This window comes from Coregonus lavaretus, assembly GCF_964263955.1.
Source record: "Coregonus lavaretus genome assembly, contig: HAP1_SCAFFOLD_345, whole genome shotgun sequence".
NCBI lineage: Eukaryota > Metazoa > Chordata > Actinopteri > Salmoniformes > Salmonidae > Coregonus > Coregonus lavaretus.
The window spans coordinates 429,609-451,104 of record NW_028164097.1 but is presented as its reverse complement, the minus strand read 5'-3'; the positions used below and the strand labels follow the sequence as shown (position 1 = coordinate 451,104).

The following is a 21,496-nucleotide window of genomic DNA, read 5'->3' as shown; positions in this document are numbered from 1 at the left end:
CTTGAGATTACTGCTATATAGGCCTATAAAATCACTTAATCACCTGAAATTGTTAGGCTATTACATTTTTGCTTGAAGTAACGTTGTTGTATACTTTTGTTTTGTTTTCTGACATGTAAGTCAATTACTTTCCCTTTCTTTTTAAATGTGTTTGGAGGCATTCTGGGGGGAGGGGGAGGTCAAAGGGGGACTAAAAGGGGAGAAATGTACCATGTCTTTACATGTTATCTTTCATTCATTGTGAATACAAAATATATAATTTTAAAGGGAAGGCTTTGAAGCCAGATTTAGCGGATTTTGCTGTTTAGTTTTCCTCAACCTGTGTTTTGTTTCTCTCTCCTCTCCCTGTTAGATGGTGAGGCTGCTTCTCTCCAGAGGAGCCAACATTAATGCCTTTGACAAGAAGGATCGCCGAGCAATCCACTGGGCTGCTTACATGGGTGATGAGTTTACCACATCATTTACATTCTGACTAATGTCCTTTATACCAATGAATGAATGAATGAATGGACTGTGTGTTAGTCTCACAGCTCAGCTGTATGAGCCACGTCTAGTGTGTTATTATGTCAGAATCATGTACTAAGTAGGTTGATTAGATGTTTTCAGTTGTACTAACATGATGTAGGTGTTGCTTATGGTGCTGTGTACCACTGTAAACTAATCTCTCTCTCTCTCTCGCTCTCGCTCTCTCTACCTACCATAGGGCACATTGAGGTGGTGAAACTGCTGGCCTCTCATGGATCAGAGGTGTCCTGTAAAGACAAGAAGGCCTACACCCCTCTCCACTCTGCAGCCTCCAGTGGAATGATCAGTGTGGTCAAGTACCTCCTGGACCTTGGAGTGGATGTGAGTCAACACGCATTCAAATGTGTAGTCACTGTTCAATTACAACTCAATGAAAATACAGAGCTCTAGTGGGTTGGCGAATGATTTCCTTTCAAGTAATGAAGAGATGGAGGTTGGAGCCAGTGTTTTGGACCAGGGGGTTTTCAGAACCAAGTAATGAAGAGAGAGAGGTTGGACCAGGGGGTTTTCAGAACCAGGTAATGAAGAGAGAGAGGTTGGACCAGGGGGTTTTCAGAACCAGGTAATGAAGAGAGAGAGGTTGGACCAGGGGGTTTTCAGAACCAAGTAATGAAGAGAGAGAGGTTGGACCAGGGGGTTTTCATAACCAAGTAATGAAGAGAGAGAGGTTGGACCAGGGGGTTTTCAGAACCAAGTAATGAAGAGAGAGAGGTTGTACCAGGGGGTTTTCAGAACCAAGTAATGAAGAGAGAGAGGTTGGACCAGGGGGTTTTCAGAACCAAGTAATGAAGAGAGAGAGGTTGGACCAGGGGGTTTTCAGAACCAAGTAATGAAGAGAGAGAGGTTGGACCAGGGGGTTTTCAGAACCAAGTAATGAAGAGAGAGAGGTTGGACCAGGGGGTTTTCAGAACCAAGTAATGAAGAGAGAGAGGTTGGACCAGGGGGTTTTCAGAACCAAGTAATGAAGAGAGAGAGGTTGGACCAGGGGGTTTTCAGAACCAAGTAATGAAGAGAGAGAGGTTGGACCAGGGGGTTTTCATAACCAGGTAATGAAGAGAGAGAGGTTGGACCAGGGGGTTTTCATAACCAAGTAATGAAGAGAGAGAGGTTGGACCAGGGGGTTTTCAGAACCAAGTAATGAAGAGAGAGAGGTTGGACCAGGGGGTTTTCATAACCAGGTAATGAAGAGAGAGAGGTTGGACCAGGGGGTTTTCATAACCAAGTAATGAAGAGAGAGAGGTTGGACCAGGGGGTTTTCATAACCAAGTAATGAAGAGAGAGAGGTTGGACCAGGGGGTTTTCATAACCAAGTAATGAAGAGAGAGAGGTTGGACCAGGGGGTTTTCAGAACCAAGTAATGAAGAGAGAGAGGTTGGACCAGGGGGTTTTCATAACCAAGTAATGAAGAGAGAGAGGTTGGACCAGGGGGTTTTCATAACCAAGTAATGAAGAGAGAGAGGTTGTACCAGGGGGTTTTCAAAACCAAGTAATGAAGAGAGAGAGGTTGGACCAGGGGGTTTTCATAACCAAGTAATGAAGAGAGAGAGGTTGGACCAGGGGGTTTTCAGAACCAAGTAATGAAGAGAGAGAGGTTGGACCAGGGGGTTTTCAGAACCAAGTAATGAAGAGATGGAGGTTGGACCAGGGGGTTTTCAGAACCAAGTAATGAAGAGAGAGAGGTTGTACCAGGGGGTTTTCATAACCAAGTAATGAAGAGAGAGAGGTTGGACCAGGGGGTTTTCAGAACCAAGTAATGAAGAGAGAGAGGTTGGACCAGGGGGTTTTCAGAACCAAGTAATGAAGAGAGAGAGGTTGGACCAGGGGGTTTTCAGAACCAAGTAATGAAGAGAGAGAGGTTGGACCAGGGGGTTTTCATAACCAGGTAATGAAGAGAGAGAGGTTGGACCAGGGGGTTTTCATAACCAAGTAATGAAGAGAGAGAGGTTGGACCAGGGGGTTTTCAGAACCAAGTAATGAAGAGAGAGAGGTTGGACCAGGGGGTTTTCATAACCAGGTAATGAAGAGAGAGAGGTTGGACCAGGGGGTTTTCATAACCAAGTAATGAAGAGAGAGAGGTTGGACCAGGGGGTTTTCATAACCAAGTAATGAAGAGAGAGAGGTTGGACCAGGGGGTTTTCATAACCAAGTAATGAAGAGAGAGAGGTTGGACCAGGGGGTTTTCAGAACCAAGTAATGAAGAGAGAGAGGTTGGACCAGGGGGTTTTCATAACCAAGTAATGAAGAGAGAGAGGTTGGACCAGGGGGTTTTCATAACCAAGTAATGAAGAGAGAGAGGTTGGACCAGGGGGTTTTCAGAACCAAGTAATGAAGAGAGAGAGGTTGGACCAGGGGGTTTTCAGAACCAAGTAATGAAGAGAGAGAGGTTGGACCAGGGGGTTTTCATAACCAAGTAATGAAGAGAGAGAGGTTGGACCAGGGGGTTTTCATAACCAAGTAATGAAGAGAGAGAGGTTGGACCAGGGGGTTTTCATAACCAAGTAATGAAGAGAGAGAGGTTGGACCAGGGGGTTTTCATAACCAAGTAATGAAGAGAGAGAGGTTGGACCAGGGGGTTTTCAGAACCAAGTAATGAAGAGAGAGAGGTTGGACCAGGGGATTTTCATAACCAAGTAATGAAGAGAGAGAGGTTGGACCAGGGGGTTTTCAGAACCAAGTAATGAAGAGCGAGAGGTTGTACCAGGGGGTTTTCATAACCAAGTAATGAAGAGAGAGAGGTTGGACCAGGGGGTTTTCATAACCAAGTAATGAAGAGAGAGAGGTTGGACCAGGGGGTTTTCAGAACCAAGTAATGAAGAGAGAGAGGTTGGACCAGGGGGTTTTCAGAACCAAGTAATGAAGAGAGAGAGGTTGGACCAGGGGGTTTTCATAACCAGGTAATGAAGAGAGAGAGGTTGGACCAGGGGGTTTTCAGAACCAAGTAATGAAGAGAGAGAGGTTGGACCAGGGGGTTTTCAGAACCAAGTAATGAAGAGAGAGAGGTTGGACCAGGGGGTTTTCAGAACCAAGTAATGAAGAGAGAGAGGTTGGACCAGGGGGTTTTCATAACCAAGTAATGAAGAGAGAGAGGTTGGACCAGGGGGTTTTCATAACCAAGTAATGAAGAGAGAGAGGTTGGACCAGGGGGTTTTCATAACCAAGTAATGAAGAGAGAGAGGTTGGACCAGGGGGTTTTCAGAACCAAGTAATGAAGAGAGAGAGGTTGGACCAGGGGGTTTTCATAACCAAGTAATGAAGAGAGAGAGGTTGGACCAGGGGGTTTTCAGAACCAAGTAATGAAGAGAGAGAGGTTGGACCAGGGGGTTTTCAGAACCAAGTAATGAAGAGAGAGAGGTTGGACCAGGGGGTTTTCAGAACCAAGTAATGAAGAGAGAGAGGTTGGACCAGGGGGTTTTCATAACCAAGTAATGAAGAGAGAGAGGTTGGACCAGGGGGTTTTCATAACCAAGTAATGAAGAGAGAGAGGTTGGACCAGGGGGTTTTCAGAACCAAGTAATGAAGAGAGAGAGGTTGGACCAGGGGGTTTTCATAACCAAGTAATGAAGAGATGGAGGTTGGAGCCAGTGTTTTGGGCCAGGGGGTTTTCAGAACCAAGTGACCTGATCAGGAATGTATTGTTTTGTTCCCCCCCCCCCCCCCCCCCCCCTCTCTCTCTCCACTCTTTTCCCTCCCTTGCTCCCTCCAGATAAATGAGCCCAATGGGTACGGTAACACCCCCCTCCACGTGGCATGCTACAACGGGCAGGACGTGGTGGTGAATGAGCTGATCGAGTGTGGCGCCAACGTGAACCAGGTGAACGAGAAGGGTTTCGCCCCACTCCACTTCACGGCCGCCTCGTGCCATGGGGCGCTCTGCCTGGAGCTGCTGGTGGGCAACGGGGCTCTCGTCAACATCAAGGTGAGGAGACCGGATGACCAACACTGTGTCTGAACTAAATAACACCCTATTCCCTATGTAGTGCACTACTTTTGACCAGGGGCCCATAGAGCAAGGAGCCGTGGTGACACTGGCTGTGTCCCAAATGGCACCCTGTTCCCTTTATAAGTACACTACTTTGGTTCAAAAAGTAGTTCACTATGAAGAGAATAGGGTGCCATTTGCGACGCACACACTGACGCAGCACATGGCTTAGTATTTGGCCCTGGTCTACATTCAAATACCAATGGAATAGGCCTAACAATGCAAACTAAATGCAATCAAGCGCTCCTCCAATACGTGTTTGATTTTGCCTGTGGTCAGCAGCACAGACTGCCGTGTGAACCATCTTTGTCTTTCTATCTGCAGAGTAAAGATGGAAAGACCCCCCTCCACATGACGGCCATCCACGGACGCTTCTCCAGATCTCAAGCCATCATCCAGAATGGTGAGTCGCTGTGAATGCTCTCAACTGAATATATATGAACCAGTAGGCTCTTCAGCATTGTCTTTAGTCTTCAAACCATGATTCACTGGCACAGAGCAATGTTACTTGCAATGTGGTTGAACATGAAGCTTCATGAGGCCTCTAGGGTCAAGTGGTTGACGTGTGTGTGTGTCTGTGTGTGTGTATGTGTGTGTGTGTGTGTGTGTGTGTGTCTGTGTGTGTGTGTCTGTGTGTGTGTGTCTGTGTGTGTGTGTGTTCTGTAGGTGCTGAGATCGACTGTGAAGAAAAGAATGGAAACACACCCCTGCACATCTCTGCTCGCTACGGCCACGAGTTACTCATCAATACACTCATCACGAACGGAGCTGACACAGCCAAGTGAGAACACACACACACACAGTTTCCAGCAATAATGCAACATGCATCTGCAATTCTGTCATTGACCGAATTGCCGCTTGGAGACTATGCTCAACACATTGTGGTGTGTGGGGGGTTGATAGACAGGGCATTGCAGCATGCTGATGTGTTGATCTGCTGTGGGGTTTAATGAGGACTGTGATGTGGTGCTGTTTCCAATCTTAGCTGAATCAACTGTAAGTCACTCTGGATAAGAGTGTCTGCTTAAAGTCTAAAATGTAAAAATGTGTTGCAGGCGAGGCGTCCATGGGATGTTCCCCCTCCACCTGGCTGCTCTCAGTGGGTTCTCTGACTGCTGTCGGAAGCTCCTCTCATCAGGCTTTGATATAGACACCCCTGACGACTTTGGAAGGACCTGTTTACATGCTGCAGCAGCTGTTGGGTGAGTGGACTGGTCCAGGCTTTACACCAAGGAATATTTAGTTCATGAACTGGAAAGCCACCAGAAAGAACAAACACATATTCACACTCTTACATTTCACATTGTTTAGCAGTATAAAAAAATCGTTTAGATCATTAGTGCGGTATCATTTCTGTATAATGTGGTTCCATGCCATGGTGGTATTGACTTGCGCTCTGGTCTAAATTGTCTTTATATCTTCTTGAAAGAGAAGAGAAACCTGCAAACTGCTCTTGCTAGTATCACTTTTTATTATAGCTTTTATTAGCATTATAAAAACAGTGATACTAGCAAGAGCAGTGTACGGGTTTCTCTTTTCTTTAAGGTTCTCATTGTTACCATCCACCTGATAGCTCAGATGTGAAAGGGCCTTTCTGAACTTGATATCTTGTTACCATCCACCTGATAGCTCAGATGAACGAGAGCCTTTCTGAACTTGATATCTTGTTACCATCCACCTGATAGCTCAGATGTACGAGAGCCTTTCTGAACTTGATATCTTGTTACCATCCACCTGATAGCTCAGATGTACGAGAGCCTTTCTGAACTTGATATCTTGTTACCATCCACCTGATAGCTCAGATGAACGAGAGCCTTTCTGAACTTGATATCTTGTTACCATCCACCTGATAGCTCAGATGTACGAGAGCCTTTCTGAACTTGATATCTTGTTACCATCCACCTGATAGCTCAGATGTACGAGAGCCTTTCTGAACTTGATATCTTGTTACCATCCACCTGATAGCTCAGATGTACGAGAGCCTTTCTGAACTTGATATCTTGTTACCATCCACCTGATAGCTCAGATGTACGAGAGCCTTTCTGAACTTGATATCTTGTTACCATTCACCTGATAGCTCAGATGTACGAGGGCCTTTCTGAACTTGATATCTTGTTACCATCCACCTGATAGCTCAGATGTACGAGAGCCTTTCTGAACTTGATATCTTGTTACCAGGAACCTGGACTGTCTGAATCTGCTGCTCAACACAGGGGCAGACTTCAACAGAAAGGACAGCTTCGGAAGGTCTGTCTGTGGCATCAAATAACTTTCATATGTGATCTTTATGATAATGGGGAATATAGTATAGGGGCATATAGGAATTATTATGGGAAATATTGGGCGGCAGGTAGCCTAGCGGTTAAGAGCGTTGGGTCAGTAACCGAAAGGTTGCTGGTTCAAATCCCCTAGCTGACTAGGTGAAAAATGTGTCTATGTGCACTGCAGCAAGGCACTTAACCCTAATTGCTCCTGTAAGTCGCACTGGATAAGAGTGTCTGCTAAATGACGTAAATGTAAAATGTAAATGTTATACAGCTCCAATAAGCTGTTTCTGTTGTTGATGTTGAATGGTTTCTGTGCGTTCTTCTAGGAGTCCTCTGCATTATGCGGCAGCCAATTGTAACTACCAGTGTCTGTTTGCCTTGGTGGGGTCTGGGGCCAGTGTGAACGATCTGGATAAAAGGGGTTGCACCCCGCTCCACTACGCTGCTGCCTCCGACACAGACGGAAAGTACGTCTCACACCTCTCTTACTGTTGTGTGTGTTGTGGTGCCATGACCTTTCACATTTCACTGTAGTCTGGAGAGTATGTTGTGGTGCCATGACCTTTCACATTTCACTGTAGTCTGGAGAGTATGTTGTGGTGCCATGACCTTTCACATTTCACTGTAGTCTGGAGAGTATGTTGTGGTGCCATGACCTTTCACATTTCACTGTAGTCTGGAGAGTATGTTGTGGTGCCATGACCTTTCACATTTCATTGTAGTCTGGAGAGTATGTTGTGGTGCCATGACCTTTCACATTTCACTGTAGTCTGGAGAGTATGTTGTGGTGCCATGACCTTTCACATTTCACTGTAGTCTGGAGAGTATGTTGTGGTGCCATGACCTTTCACATTTCACTGTAGTCTGGAGAGTATGTTGTGGTGCCATGACCTTTCACATTTCACTGTAGTCTGGAGAGTATGTTGTGGTGCCATGACCTTTCACATTTCACTGTAGTCTGGAGAGTATGTTGTGGTGCCATGACCTTTCACATTTCACTGTAGTCTGGAGAGTATGTTGTGGTACCATGACCTTTCACATTTCACTGTAGTCTGGAGAGTATGTTGTGGTGCCATGACCTTTCACATTTCACTGTAGTCTGGAGAGTATGTTGTGGTGCCATGACCTTTCACATTTCATTGTAGTCTGGAGAGTATGTTGTGGTGCCATGACCTTTCACATTTCACTGTAGTCTGGAGAGTATGTTGTGGTGCCATGACCTTTCACATTTCACTGTAGTCTAGAGTATGTTGTTGGTCGTGTTTGAATACATACTAGTGTTAAATCTGCAGTGTGAAAGCTTGGCCACGTCTCCTTTGGGAAAGTGTCTCTGCTTGCTTATCTGTCTGTCTTGATGTTGGTATAATGATTAGTGAACTCTTGACCTCTGACCTCTAGGTGTCTGGAATATTTGCTGCGAAACGACGCTAACCCAGGGATCAGGGACAATCAGGGCTACAACGCAGTCCATTACGCGTCTGCGTACGGACACCGCCTCTGTCTGGAGCTGGTGAGTCAGAACCACAGGGGACTAGACGCCCTGCATTCACAGACCATTTTGTCTGCGTCCCAAATGAATGTAGGGCCCATAGGGCTCTGGTCAAAAGTAATGCACTATATAGGGAATAGGGTGCCATTTGGGACAGACGTTGATATTCAGTAGGTTTTAAGGTGTGGTTGCATGTTTGTCGTGGCCGCATCGTCACTCTTGATGTTCTTTTTCCAGATTGCAAGTGAAACACCTTTAGATGTGGTAAGTACCAGTTGGTTACTTTTCCTCACACTAGCTTGTTTAAGATACGAATGCAACACCCCAGTATGTCTGCAGGGGCTGGTCACTGAGATTTACAACATGAAACATGCTACTAGACTAACCTTCAAAGTAAATATGTTACAAGTCTAAACTGGCCCGTCCTTGTCTTTCCCCAGCTAATGGAAACCTCGGGGACAGACATCCTGAACGACTCTGATGTCAGAGCTCCCATCAGCCCCCTACACTTAGCTGTGAGTAAAGCCTACCTGCTCCTGTAGGGGTCTCGCCACATGACAAATGGCACCCTATTCCCTATTTAGTGCACTACTTTTGACCAGAGCCTTATGGGCCCAGATCAAAAGTACTGCACTACATGGGAAATAGGGTGCTATCTGGGATGCAGGCATGGTGTTGTTTTTCCACGAAAAGTTGATTGTCCAGACACTCACACACCATGTTCCTATCTGTTCCTGATTAGTGTAAAATACATGCATATTTTGACACGGTGATGATGAGGATGATTTCCTTATTTTGCCATTTGAGTTAATCAACCTCCAACAGAGGAGAAGTAGAGTGTTTCTAAATCTCACGCTTGGCAGGGACCTTCGATGTTGATGCTGGGCGGGAGAAAAAATGGGCACCCGATTTGAGAGACACTGGTCTACTTTAGGGGTCTAGGACTGTTTCTGTTCAGGCATACCACTGGTCTACTATAGGACATTGATTATATTAAGAGTGTATATCTGTTCAGGCGCACCACTGGTCTACTATAGGACATTGATTATATTAGGAGTGTATTTCTGTTCAGGCGTACCACTGGTCTACTATAGGACATTGATTATATTAAGAGTGTATATCTGTTCTGGCATACCACTGGTCTACTATAGGACATTGATTATATTAGGAGTGTATATCTGTTCTGGCATACCACTGGTCTACTATAGGACATTGATTATATTAGGAGTGTATATCTGTTCAGGCATACCACTGGTCTACTATAGGACATTGATTATATTAGGAGTGTATTTCTGTTCAGGCGTACCACTGGTCTACTATAGGACATTGATTATATTAGGAGTGTATATGTGTTCAGGCATACCACTGGACTTTGCTTCAGACTGTGTGTTTGTTTCCATTCAGGCGTACCACGGCCACCACCATGCTATGGAGGTCCTGGTTCAGTCTCTGCTGGATCTAGACGTGAGGAACAGCCAGGGGCGCACCCCTCTGGACCTGGCTGCCTTTAAAGGCCATGTGGAGTGTGTTGACGTCCTCATCAACCAGGGAGCCTCCATCCTGGTTAAAGACTTCACCCTGAAGAGGACCCCCATCCACGCTGCAGGTACGCATAGGATATCACGTAAGACCTAGAGATTCTGTAATTCAAAAGTTTTCCTTACCAAGATGGACATTTGTTTGGTCATGTTGCTAGGACGCCAATGTCCACTCTAGGGATATTATATAGCATAGTGTGAAAATGCCCACTACACACTGATCTAAGGTCATTTTTTGTCATTATTGCTGAGGATCTGGGGAGGGTAAGCTGATCCTAGATCAGTGCACAGGGGGACTTCTATCCAGAGCCAGGTACACAGCTAGCAGGTGACAGGCTTCGAGGGCCTCAGCCCCAAAATGTTTTATTATCTGCTGTGTTAACATCATGAGGATGTCATCTACCAATACCACTGTTCTAGAAATCTGTCTGTTCATGTGAAGGTAATAGTCGTCCAGCAATCAGCTCATATCCTCTCTGTTTAGCCTCCTCTAGCTACCAACGGTCAATCATCTCACATTCTTATATCCTCTCTGTTTATCCTCCTCTAGCTACCAACGGTCATTCGGAGTGTTTGCGTTTGCTGATTGGAAATGCTGACCTCCAGAGTCCAGTGGACGTTCAAGACGGGAATGGACAGTAAGTCAATTGGGTTTTGGATACAATTCCTGAAATAAAGAGATTTTGACACTAGTTCTACGTCCCAAATGGCACCCTATGCCCTACTTGGTGCACTACTTTAAACCAGAACCCTATGGGCTCGGGTCAAAAGTAGTGTACCATATAGGGAATAGGTTGCCATTTGGGACTCAGCCTGGTTATTACCAGTTTGTAATATGACCTTGTTGTCTTGTGTATCAGAACCCCTCTGATGCTGTCAGTGCTGAGCGGACACACAGACTGTGTGTACTCACTGCTCAACAAGGGAGCCAGCGTAGAAGCCAAAGACAAGTGGGGCAGAACAGCGCTACACAGAGGGGTGAGGAGGAGAGCTGGCTGTATACGCTCACACACAGAAAGAGACGGGGAGGCTCAAATATACATATTATCTTCAGAAAAGTAGTTGTCCATGGGTAGTGGTGTATTCATCCCTGTAGGGGGACCTGCCTCCAGACATCATTTGTAATAATTGATGATTCATTATTATATCATTGATTATTAGTTATTCAAATCCATTCTTGTCTCCCTGCCCTTCCTCCCAGGCGTTGACGGGTCATGAGGAGTGTGTGGAGGCCCTGCTGCAGCACAGCGCCAGCCTCCTGGTTCGGGACTGTAAGGGGCGGACCCCTGTCCACCTGGCGGCGGCATCCGGACACATCGGGGTGCTGGGGGGACTCCTACACGCCGCCCAGTCAGTGGAGACCCTCCCCGTCATCACAGACAACCAGGGCTACACGCCACTACACTGGGCCTGCTACAACGGTACGTACTGGACTAACGGAACACTAGATATTTTCTGATTTTCTCTCTTCAGCACCGTAAACATGTCCCTGAATTAGGCAGGCCATACAACTAGGGGTGTAACGATTCGATTTGTATCACGATTCGTGGTTGTCGATACGATTCAAGGACGATATTGGTTCATTTAGAACGATACGATCCGAAACGATTCAGTGACTTGAAATCGATTCAGTAACCTTTTAGCCAAAAATTCAACCAGTGTGACTGAAATAAATACCTGGATACTGGACAGTGCAGGTGAAGTTTCCTAGATTCCTGTTTCTTGTAAGGACCGCAATGGTGGCTTGATAATTTCTCGCTCGTCGGCTTCTCCTCTGTCGTCCGCCATGCTATGTTTTGTTGTCTTTGCGCCTTTGCGCTGCTGCTGGCGTGGGGCGATGACGTCACGGATAGGCAGACTGAATCGAGTAATGTTTAAAGCCTTTATCATTAAAAGTGCTAAGAAAAAACATCCATATAAAGTCTGACGTGCTTAAATCCAATGGGTTATTTCCTAGTATCGATACAATCGATTTATTACATTTTAAAACGATGTTAGAGTGATATATGTTGTCCAAAAGGCCAACTCACCGAGCACAGATCGATGTAGTTGGATCATAGGAATATAAATCGATACATCGATGTAGTAGATGGATCGTTACACCCCTACATACAACGGTACGTACTGACTAACTGGACTGTAGCTCTGTTCTCTCCTCCATGAAGTGTACACTCATTCACTCCCTCTTGTGGCTTGAAAAGCATTCGATTGGTGTGGACGGAGCCATGTGGGGGAATGAACAAGACTACAACAGAATTAGGGGTTATGACTCTCAGTGGAGGACCTTACACTGAAACAGGACTTTGTCATAGCATATGTCACCGAGGGCAACTCGTTCAGCCCCCTCCACTGTGCTGTGATCAATGACAACGAGGGGGCTGCAGAGATGCTGATTGACACTCTGGGGCCGGCCATTGTCAACGCCACTGACACCAAGAACCGGTAACTACAGCACATGACAAAGTCCTTTTCTTCTGGAGAATAATGTTGTCTTGGGAATAAAATGACCTCTGGGGTTGGATGAGGGATTGTAGATTACTTTTAATACATCTATTAGTGATTTTATATTTCTATGGTATAAACAGGGTTAATTGAACAAACTTGTTTATAACAGTCCTACATGATATCGGTGAAATAAGTTTCCTCTCTCTCCAGGACCCCCCTGCATGCGGCGGCTTTCACGGACCACGTGGAGTGTCTTCAGCTGCTGCTAGGCCACAACGCCCAGGTCAACTCCCCCGATGCCTCCGGGAAGACCTCCCTCATGATGGCTGCTGAGAACGGACAAACCAACGCTGTCGGTACGCAGCCCCCTCTCCTCCGCTTTGCCTCGCCCAGCCGGCTTAAGTTCAACATGTCTGTTTTACATTTTAATAAGTCGCTTCATTTCCTAATTGAGTTTCTTTATGTTTCTCTGTCTGTGTCAGAGCTGTTGGTGAGCAGTGCCAAAGCAGAGCTCACCCTGCAGGATGCAGTCAAGAACACTGCTCTTCATCTGGCCTGCAGTAAGGTGAGCATCCCCACATGAAGATGACGTTCATCTGAACAGTTGGCTCTCTCTGGTTGACATTTTGGTCTGACATGTTTGACTCTGGTTTTTAAAGGGGCATGAAACCAGTGCTTTGTTGATATTGGAGAAGATTACAGACAGGAACCTCATCAACTCGACTAACGCAGCCTTACAGACGTACGTATGGTTCAGCTGTATTAATTGGGCCAGAAGAATTAGAAGAAGTGCACTATATAGGGAATAGTCTGGCATTTGGGAGGTATCCTCATTTGCTGCTGGCTAATCTGACGGTACTTTCTCCTCAGGCCGTTACACGTTGCAGCCAGAAATGGTCTGACGGTGGTGGTTCAGGAGCTACTAGTGAAGGGTGCTAGCGTGCTAGCAGTCGATGACAATGGTAAGATCCATAACGCTAACACCGTTTTCTTCTGTACTTCTCTTCTCAATGTGTCCACAAATGTTTCTCTCTAGTCCACTGCTTGGTTATTGTCTTAACTTTGTATCTCCTAGCCTGCTGTTATTTCATGTTTTTCACCAAAAGTGTTATAGTAAACGGTGATGCTCCTGAAGTGACCCTCTGCTGTTCTGTTTGAACCCCTCAGGTTACACGCCTGCCTTGGCCTGCGCCCCCAACAAAGACGTGGCGGACTGCCTGGCGCTGATCCTGGCCACCATGATGCCCGTGTCCCCCTGCAACCCGGCGCCCAGCCTGTCCTTCAGTGCCATTAACCACTACACCACCAGCCCCTCCAAGAGTGTGACCTTCGACAGCCTGCCCGTGCTGCGCAGCGAGCACAGCTCCTACTGCAGCTTCAACAACATCGGCCACCGCGACCACGATGGAGGCTTCTACAAGGATGAGGAACTCAACGACTCAGACTCAGAGACATACTGAGGGGGGTGGTGGTCGCTGCCCAGGAGGGGAGCCAAGGGTAGGCGGATGGACAGTGAAGTGGGGCAGAGGCCACAAACAAATCCACACATACACACCGTGTCTTAAATCACCACAGCCAGCTTTGGGAGGGCACGAGCCGAGACAGTCCGCACAGGAGCCTTAAGAGTCCTGCAGATGGAGAGAGAGAAATGGAGGGAGGGAGGGAGAGGGGGAGGCACAACAGGCTGGCTGGCCACACTCATCCTCTCGTACCACCAGGTGTCCTTCCAGCAGATACTGGACTTCAGAGGAACTGCTGCTGCTATACCCCACCTTTACCTTTACCCACAAAGGTCCTAAACGGTAGAAACTGTCCAGCCAACAGACAGACGGACACCTTATGACGGCAATAACCTGTAGTCCAAGGGGATAGTAGCACTTCACTGAGTGAAAAACAGACATGGACCAAAAGATGCGGAAGAAGCCTTTTCAAAACCTGTTTTGACAGTAGAAATGGGATTGAGCGTTTTGGCCTGAGAAAAAACATAAGGAGTGATGTTTCATTTAAGTTTTATGAGAGTGATGGTCATGTTTATCCGCACACTAAGACAGTCAGAACGCACCTAGCCTCTTGTCTGTAATCCATGTGGGAGGAGGGGAAATCATTTATTTTTTATGAACAAACATTTTAATAATATCATTCATGTCTTAAGCTCCTGACCCTCTGTGGGAACCAAAGAATCGTAGTATTTGCTCTCATGAGTAATTTCAAAGAATTTCCATCCCCAATGGCACCCTATTCCCTTTATAGTACACTACTTTTGACCAGGGCCATAGGGTTCTGGTCAAAAGTAGTGTACTCTATAAAGAATAGGGTGCCATTTAGATTTTGCATTTGTATGTGAGCGACAGGACTTTTTACATTTGCGTTATTAAACCTACCTGTCCTTTGCCCTCTAGAAAATATTTTAGAAAGTAAATTATTAATTCATGTATTCTTTCTTGTGATATTTATGTCATCATTTTGTGCCATCTTTAGTTACTGAGGGGAGGTTAGGAGAGTAGGGGCAGCTGTATGAGCGAAAACAATGATGCACACTAAGTAATACAACGTTTGTGAAAAGCACTGATACTATTCCGAGGCATACGAGGGGGAAAACATGCCTCCCTTGGAGAGGAGAAACACTGTAAACCAATGGTAGGACAGCAGCATTTAGATTTTCTTCTGTTGAAAAAAATATATATATATTATTTGTCTTGGTCTTATAATCAATGTATTTTGACAGGTTTTGCTTGCTTAACTTCTTCAAAAAAATGAAACCACTCAAACCTTTTATGTGATTGCTTGTTCAAACCCCCGTTTTTGTCTCTTTTTTAAAATAATTTTAACTGGAAATATGTACAATACATATGCTATGTTCGTCAAATCAGGATCAGGAGGTTCACAGGTTTTTTCGTGTCCTTTTTTTCTTTAAAAGGATGAAACTAGCATGTACATATGAAATAGTGACTGAATCGAAACTCCCATGAATTCTTTCAGTATCTGAAGATTGCTGTATATTTTATGAGTAATAAAATAAAGAAATGAGTTATGTTATTTAATAATGAACTATGGGTTATCTGTTTTATGTGACAACCGCAGTATCAATTTCTAGGTGACAGTGGTGCTAATCCCAAAAGAAAGGCTACATACAACAAGGAACAAGAAGTCTATTGGCAAAGTGATGAATATTGCATGTACCTTGGCCTAACGGTGTGGGTTATGTATTTTATTTTTCATGGCGTCCTCAACATTGCAGTTTTAAGGGCAACAATAGCCTAAATTTGTTTACAACTCGCAGGATTTCCATACATGAGCTTTCAACAACACAGAGTGTTGCATCAGCACGAGATCGAAAGTGCGTCAAATCTGTACAGGTCATTGTTACGTCATCACTGATAAACGTTGAAACTGATGAAAAACCGCTGGAGCAGTTCAGTCTAAACCTCCCTAGTGCTGGAGGATTGCGTTTGTTTTCGCTCTGGATGCGCGTTCATTTTGGCAAGGAAATGTGCTGATTTTGCAAGGAGATGGAGAATAAAGAGTTCAAGGTAGGCATGTTATTTATTTTTAAATCTTCAATTATATTAATTACTGTGGATTAAATATTGTTTAACAAATGAAATAATGTGCTATTCATGCTGTAATATCAAACTAGAAAGTCTATGGCCGGGGAGTCATGAGAGTTGGCTAAAGGTACAGTAGGGTCAAATGGGGGTCAAAGGTTATGACAGCACCTTCATAATTTCGTCCAAAATGGCACCCTATTCCCTATGTAGGCTAGTGTACTACTTTTGACCAGGAGCCATAGAAGGGTTGGCTGACGTCACGAAAACGATGCCCGCGCATCGATGTCCCGAAGTCGTGTATCTTGTTATGATTCTGAACCTCAGCTAACAACAAGCTGCCATGTGGGGAATCGTAGCTCTGTGGCATGTTTCAGCTTGTTGTATGGTGTTATTGATACCATGTCTTGTTTTGAGGTGTTTTGACTGATATCATGTCTATGCAATGACTCAAATTCGCTACCTAGCTAACCAACAACAACTGTAACAATGTATTTGAGACGAGTTCATTGTTCAAATGTATTTATGTTTGCATTAAACATTTAGAGACTAAATATAGTTTACATGTTGTCAACAGTCTAAGTCAAACCCTGTCTATTTTGCCCCATAGTTGCATGCCAGTTTTGTTGCTTAACAACCAACCCCTCTATAGAGTCCCACAGTGGAGGTGTGATAATACCCAAAAAACCTAGCGGTCAAACAGGGACATGGTTCCAATCGTTTTTCCACCATTCATTTTTCCCATAGCCGATTTTAGAAACACATAAAATAAGGGCTGTATTTCGTGTAGGCTTACCCTGGCGTGACGTTTTTGTAACCATGTAAATCTCTCTCGGACAAGTTGACTTTTATCAGTATATTTACATTTTACATTTATATCATTTAGCAGACGCTCTTATCCAGAGCGACTTACAATGGTGCATTCAACAATTGGTGTATTCAACTTATGATAGCCAGTGGGACAACCACTTATTTTTCTTCTTTTTTTTTATGGGGGGGGAGGGGGGGGGTAGAAGGATTACTTCATACTATTCCAGGTATTCCTTAAAGAGGTAGGGTTTCAAGTGTCTCCGGAAGGTGGTCAGTGACTCCGCTGTCCTGGCGTCGTGGGGGAGCTTGTTCCACCATTGGGGTGCCAGAGCCTGAAGGTAAGGAGGTGCCGTTCCTCTCACAGCTCCGTAGGCAAGCACCATGGTCTTGTAGTAGATGCGAGCCTCAACTGAGCGGGGTGACATGAGAGAACTTGGGAAGGTCGAACACCAGACGGGCTGCGGCGTTCTGGATAAGTTGTAGGGGTTTAATGGCACAGGCAGGGAGCCCAGCCAACAGCGAGTTGCAGTAATCCAGACGGGAGATGACATGTGCCTGGATTAGGAACTGTGCCGCTTTCTGTGTAAGGTAGAGTCGTACTCTGCAAATGTTGTAGAGCATGAACCTGCAGGATCGGGTCACCGTTTTGATGTTAGCAGAGAATGACAGGGTGTTGTCCAGGGTCACGCCAAGGCTCTTTGCACTCTGGGAGGAGGACACAATGGAGTTGTCAACCGTGATGGCGAGATCATGGAACGGGCAGTCCTTCCCAGGGATGAAGAGCAGCTCCGTCTTGCAGAGGTTCAGCTTGAGGTGGTGATCCGACATCCACACTGATATGTCTGCCAGACATGCAGAGATGCGATTCGCCACCTGGTTATCAGAAGGGGGAAAGGAGAAAATTAATTGTGTGTCGTCTGCGTAGCAATGATAGGAGAGACCATGTGAGGATATGACAGAGCCAAGTGACTTGGTGTATAGAGAGAATAGGAGAGGGCCTAGAACTGAGCCCTGGGGGACACCAGTGGTGAGAGCACATGGTGCGGAGACAGATTCTCGCCACGCTACCTGGTAGGAGCGACCTGTCAGGTAGGACGCAATCCAAGAGTGAGCAGCGCCGGAGATGCCCAACTCGGAGAGGGTGGAGAGGAGGATCTGATGGTTCACAATATCAAAGGCAGCGGATAGGTCTAGAAGGATAAGAGCAGAGGAGAGAGAGTTAGCTTTAGCAGTGCGGAGAGCCTCCATGACACAGAGAAGAGCAGTCTCAGTTGAATGACCAGTCTTGAAACCTGACTGGTTTGGATCAAGAAGGTCATTCTGAGAGTGATAGCAGGAGAGTTGGCTAGAGACGGCACGCTCAAGAGATTTGGAGAGAAAAGAAAGAAGGGATACTTACTTGTCTGTAGTTGTTGACATCGGAGGGATCGAGTGTAGGTTTTTTGAGGAGGGGTGCAACTCTCGCTCTCTTGAAGACGGAAGGGACATGGCCAGCGGTCAAGGATGAGTTGATGTGGGAGGTGAGGTGAGGTGAGGTAAGGGAGAAGGTCTCCGGAAATGGTCTGGAGAAGAGAGGACGGGATAGGGTCAAGCAGGCAGGTTGTTGGGCGGCCGGCCGTCACAAGTCGCAAGATTTCATCTGGAGAGAGAGGGGAGAAAAAAGTCAAAGCATAGGGTAGGGCAGTGTGAGCAGGACCAGCGGTGTCATTTCACTTAATAAATGAGGATCGGATGTCGTCAACCTTCTTTTCAAAATGGTTGACGAAGTCATCCACAGAGAGGGAGGAGGGTGGGGGAGGAGGATTCAGCAGGGAGGAGAAGGTGGCAAAGAGCTTCCTAGGGTTAGAGGCATAGGCTTGAAATTTAGAGTGGTAGAAAGTGGCTTTAGCAGCGGAAACAGAGGAAGAGAATGTAGAGAGGAGGGAGTGAAAAGATGACAGGTCCGCAGGGAGTCTAGTTTTCCTCCATTTCCGCTCGGCTGCCCGGAGCCCTCTTCTGTGAGCTCGCAATGAGTCGTCAAGCCACGGAGCAGGAGGGGAGGACCGAGCCGGCCGGGAGGATAGGGGACATAGAGAGTCAAAAGATGCAGAAAGGGAGGAGAGGAGGGTTGAGGAGGCAGAATCAGGAGATCGGAGGGAGAATGATTTAGCAGAGGGAAGAGATGATAGGATGGAAGAGGAGAGAGTAGCGGGAGAGAGAGAGCGAAGGTTGTGATGGCACATTACCATCTGAGTAGGGGCAGAGTGAGTAGTGTTGGAGGAGAGCGAGAGAGAAAAGGATACAAAGTAGTGGTCGGAGACTTGGAGGGGAGTTGCAGTGAGATTAGTAGAAGAACAGCATCTAGTAAAGATGAGGTCAAGCGTATTGCCTGCCTTGTGAGTAGGGGGGGACGGTGAGAGGGTGAGGTCAAAAGAGGAAAGGAGTGGAAAGAAGGAGGCAGAGAGAAATGAGTCAAAGGCAGAGACGTAGGGAGGTTAAAGTCACCCAGAACTGTGAGGGGTGAGCCATCCTCAGGAAAGGAACTTATCAAGGCGTCAAGCTCATTGATGAACTCTCCAAGGGAACCTGGAGGGCGATAAATGACAAGGATGTTAAGCTTGAATGGGCTAGTGATGTGACAGCATGGAATTCAAATGAGGAGATAGACAGATGGGTCAGGGGAAAAAGAGAGAATGTCCACTTTGGAGAGATGAGGATTCCTGTGCCACCGCCGCGCCGACCAGATGCTCTCGGGGTATGCGAGAACACATGGTTAGACGAGGAAAGAGCAGTAGGAGTAGCAGTGTTTTCTGTGGTAATCCATGTTTCCGTCAGCGCCAAGAAGTCGAGGGACTGGAGGGTAGCATAGGCTGAGATTAACTCTGCCTTGTTGGCTGCAGAACGGCAGTTCCAGAGGCTGCCAGACCACTAGGTTTTATGGGTATTATGACTCATACTGTGGGACTCTATAGGGCTCCAGCCAAAAGAAGTGCACTATATTGGAACTAGGGTGCTATTTCGGACACAAGCATAGATATGATGCATTATTATGTGACCATAGAAATAGAATCACTAGAAAGGATAGAGCCTCTGACCTTGGCAATTTGACTGGTAAACTGAACTGCACACCTGATATGATGTTCTGGTGATTCTATTTCTCTGAATATGATGCATTATGATGTGACAATGAGAGTTGGGTTAATGGTGCTCTCAAGGCAACTGGGAACTCGAAAAAAATAACTAGGTCAAATCATGACGTCCGTGATCTTCAGGTCGGAAAGTCGGAGCTCTAGAAAGATGCCAGAGTTTCCGACTTGGAATTCCTTTTTACATTTTGTGGTGGTAATTTTATCCCCTTTTTCTCCCCAATTTTTCGTGATATCCAATTGGTAGTTACGATCTTGTTACGATCTTGTCTCATCGCTGCAACTCCCCAGCGGGCTCGGGAGAGGTGAAGGTTGAGTCAGGCGTCCTCCAAAACATGACCCGCCAAGCCGCGCTGCTTCCGTCTTGGAATTCCGAGTTGGATGACTGTTCAAAACGATTTTTCCCAGTCGGAGCTTGTTTTTTTTTCCTATTTCCCAGTTGTCTTGAACGCACTGAAGTCGGAAGTCAGAGATTTCCCAGTTGTTTTGAACACGGCAAAAGGCGACACAGTAGGTGACATCTAAACATGACTTTGTGCTGTCTTTCAGAGGTCAGAGGTCAATGGAAATGACCTCACCCTCATAGACCTGGATGACCCCATCAATGAAGCTGATGTTATGAAGGAAGTCAGGTAAGTGATTTACACTAATGACACATTTGTGACTGGTTACAGGATCACATAGGCCTACAGATACAGATTCAGTAGTAGGTCAAAGGTCACCGCCTATGGAGAGGTAGGCCCAGAGCCATGTATTTAGAGAGTTGGGACATTGAGATATAAACTCAGCAAAAAAAGAAACGTCCTCTCACTGTCAACTGCGTTTATTTTCAGCAAACTTAACGTGTAAATAACGCATCTCCCGAGTGGCGCAGTGTTCTAAGGCACTGCATCGCAGTGCTAGCTGTGCCACTAGAGATCCTGGTTCGAATCCAGGCTCTGTCGTAGCCGGCCGCGACCGGGAGACCCATGGGGCGGCGCACAATTGGCACAGCGTCGTCCAGGGTAGGGGAGGGAATGGCCGGCAGGGATGTAGCTCAGTTGGTAGAGCATGGCGTTTGCAACGCCAGGGTTGTGGGTTCGATACCCACGGGGGGGCAGTATGAAAAAAATATATATATATATATAAAAAAAGAATAAAAATAAAATAAACAAATAAAAGAATGTATGCACTCACTAACTGTAAGTCGCTCTGGATAAGAGCGTCTGCTAAATGGTAAAAATGTAATGTAAATATTTGTATGAACATAACAAGATTCAACAACTGAGACATAAACTGAGATGTTACCCCCTCGTCCACCAAGGCACCTGCAAGTTCCCAGACATTTCTGGGGGGAATGGCTAAATCCTAGCCCTCACCCTCCGATCCAACAGATCCAGGCTCTTCATGGCAGAACACTGACATTCCTGTCTTGCAGGAAATCACGCACAGAACGAGCAGTATGGCTGGTGGCATTGTCATGCTGGAGGGTCATGTCAGGATGAGCCTGCAGGAAGGGTACCACATGAGGGAGGAGGATGTCTTCCCTGTAACGCACAGCGTTGAAATTTCCTGCAATGACAACAAGCGTAGTCCGATGATGCTGTGACACACCGCCCAAGACCATGACGGACCATCCACCTCCAAATCGATCCCGCTCCAGAGTACAGGCCTTGGTGTATCGCTCATTCCTTCGACGATAAACACGAATCCGACCATCACCCCTGGTGAGACAAAACCGCGACTCGTCAGTGAAGAGCACTTTTTTGCCAGTCCTGTCTGGTCGAGCGACGG

The 21,496-nt window shown here is 46.2% G+C and overlaps 1 pseudogene across 1 annotated transcript in view; it reads left to right on the top strand.

Moving 5' to 3' along the window:
• The window catches only part of LOC311117454 (serine/threonine-protein phosphatase 6 regulatory ankyrin repeat subunit A-like), a 42,213-nt pseudogene extending 28,380 nt beyond the window's left edge, over window positions 1-13,833 (top strand). The window contains exons 9-21 of the transcript in view: window positions 8,170-8,281; window positions 8,498-8,524; window positions 8,701-8,775; window positions 9,665-9,866; window positions 10,349-10,436; window positions 10,659-10,776; window positions 11,000-11,219; window positions 12,075-12,240; window positions 12,454-12,599; window positions 12,726-12,808; window positions 12,903-12,985; window positions 13,114-13,205; window positions 13,411-13,833. The product of the transcript in view is annotated as a serine/threonine-protein phosphatase 6 regulatory ankyrin repeat subunit A-like (transcript). The remainder of the gene's footprint in view (window positions 1-8,169; window positions 8,282-8,497; window positions 8,525-8,700; window positions 8,776-9,664; window positions 9,867-10,348; window positions 10,437-10,658; window positions 10,777-10,999; window positions 11,220-12,074; window positions 12,241-12,453; window positions 12,600-12,725; window positions 12,809-12,902; window positions 12,986-13,113; window positions 13,206-13,410) is intronic.
• Window positions 13,834-21,496: the final 7,663 nt, after the last annotated feature.